General features: G+C 36.4%; 1 protein-coding gene across 3 annotated transcripts in view; it reads left to right on the top strand.

Moving 5' to 3' along the window:
• Positions 1-2,500, top strand: part of twz (BTB/POZ domain-containing protein twz) — a 144,064-nt gene that overhangs the window by 58,565 nt on the left and 82,999 nt on the right. The window lies entirely within an intron of this gene.

Genomic DNA, 2,500 nt, shown 5'->3' with positions numbered 1-2,500 from the left:
GTACATTACTGGAAACATTTATTCAGCTCAAGCGAATGCATACTGAAGTAGGCGTATCACTCAGCCATGCAGTTGTCACTCAGATATGCATGATCTAGTTATCGATAAGGAATAATATTAACGGAGGAGAGGGTGGAGGGGGGAGAGGAGGGGGAGGGGGGAGAGGGGAGGGGGTAGTGGCTCCCTGCTTGGGGGTTGGGTTAAAAAGGCGGGAGGAGGGAGGAAGGAGGAGGGAGGAGGGAGGAGGGAGGAGGGAGGAGCGAGGAGGGAGGGGGAGGAGGGAGGAGGGAGGAGGGAGGAGGGGGGAGTAAGGAGGGAGGGGGGAAGAGGGAGGAGGAAGGGGGTAGGTGAAAGGGTGGTTCTTGGGGATTAAAGAAGGGTCTGAGGAGGCGGTGAGTGTAAAATGAAACGGTGTTTTTCATCCTTTAGGGACCCGGCCATCGCTTAAGGGATCGTATATGTAAAAAAAAAGGACATTATAAAAAAAGGCAAGAGAGAGGCAAATAAAAAAAGAATGAGTGGAGAAAAAGAAGAAATCTGGATATTTTTATAGCCGGACGATCTAACGAACCCACATCTTCTTAAAAGACATTGGCGGTAATTAATAGTCATTACGCAATCATCTACTCTCTTATTCACATTTTCCTGGATCCATTTATGAAATGTTCTCCCCGAGTTTTCGTTATCTAACCGCTCTGTCTTCCATTTACTGCTTCCCGATAGACGTTTTAATGTTGGTTTTCCCGTTAAAAGTTGAAAATCTTCGCCCAAATCCTGTTCTTTAGGGCATCGGATGCTATTAATAGACTCTTAACATTTAGGATTCTTTTTCAAGGATATCTTTTAGGCGCTGATAGGACTTTCGAACGTCATGGAGGGAGAAAGAAGAGGGAGAACAATATCGTTACACACACTAACAAATATATATATATATATATATATATATATATATATATATATATATATATATATATATATATATATATATATATATATATATATATATATATATATATATATATATATATATATATATATATATATATATATATATATATATACACACACACACACACATATATATGTATGTATATATATATATATATATATATATATATATATATATATATATATATATATATATATATATATATATATATATATATATATATATATGTGTACATATATCTATGTCTATCTATCTATCTATCTATCTATCTATCTATCTATCTATCTATCTATCTATCTATCTATCTATCTATCTATCTATCTATCTATCTATCTATCTATCTATCTATATCTATATCTATATACATATGTATGTATATATATATATATATATAGATAGATAGATAGATAGATAGATAGATACATAGATAGATAGATAGATATAATGATAAGGATAATGATAATAATAATAATGATGACAATGATAACAACTACAATACTAACAATGCTGATGATGATAATGATGATAATGATATGATAATAATGATAATTATAATAATGGTAAAATGATGGTAATGATAACAATAATTATCATAATAATACTGGTACAACTGATGGTAATGATAACAAATATTATTATGATAATAATAATTGATATATCATTATTATCATTACTATCAGAAATACATCACTGTTGTTACAATTATTTACATTTATATTGTTATTATTATTATTATTATTATTTGCATTGCTATTACTTTTGTTACCTATTATGTTACCTTATCAATGTAGAAGTAGTAATAATTATAACAGTCATCTAATAGAATATTAATTCTAATGATAATACCAATACTAATTGTGATGCTGAGAACAGTAGTAGTAGTAGTAGTAGTAGTAGTAGCAGTAGTAGTAGAAATAACAGTAGTACAGTAGTTGCATCAGCGTTAGTAGTGGTGGAGTTATTGTTGATATTATTTAATTGGTCATGTGATTGAAATTATGATGATTTGTATAATGATGATACGATTATTATTAATATGAGGAGGATGAGTGTGAGGATATCTGTTATTACTGATAAAGTTGTCATTATGATTGTTGTTATTGTTTTGGGAATTTGCTAGTCTGTCATCCTCCCTCCCCCCCCCCTCTTCCCTCTGCCCTCCTTGGCCCACTTTCCTCTTTTCCTCTCTATCCGCTCCCTATCCACACCCTCCCTCTGCATCGCCTCCACCCCACTCCGCCACCCCTCCGTCTTCGAATTCTTCCACCCCATCCACTTACACCCACTTCTTTAACCCCTTTAGTCTCTTGTCTCTCCCCTTTCCTATGTCTCTTTCTCCACCTTGCCTTCTATCACTCCACCACTTCCACCCTTTCCACACCCGACACAATTTCCCCTCACTCCCATTCTAACCCCCCTCCACCTTCACCCCAAACCCCCTCCACCCTCACCCCAACCCCCTCCACCCTCACCCCAACCCCCTTCCACCCTCACCCCAACCCCCCTCCACCCTCACCCCAACCCCCTCCACCCTCACCCCAACCCCCTTCC

Source organism: Penaeus vannamei, chromosome 7, assembly GCF_042767895.1.
Source record: "Penaeus vannamei isolate JL-2024 chromosome 7, ASM4276789v1, whole genome shotgun sequence".
In the NCBI taxonomy this organism is placed as follows: Eukaryota; Metazoa; Arthropoda; class Malacostraca; order Decapoda; family Penaeidae; genus Penaeus; species Penaeus vannamei.
The sequence above is the reverse complement of the archived record's forward strand: the minus strand, read 5'-3'. Positions and strand labels throughout refer to the sequence as shown.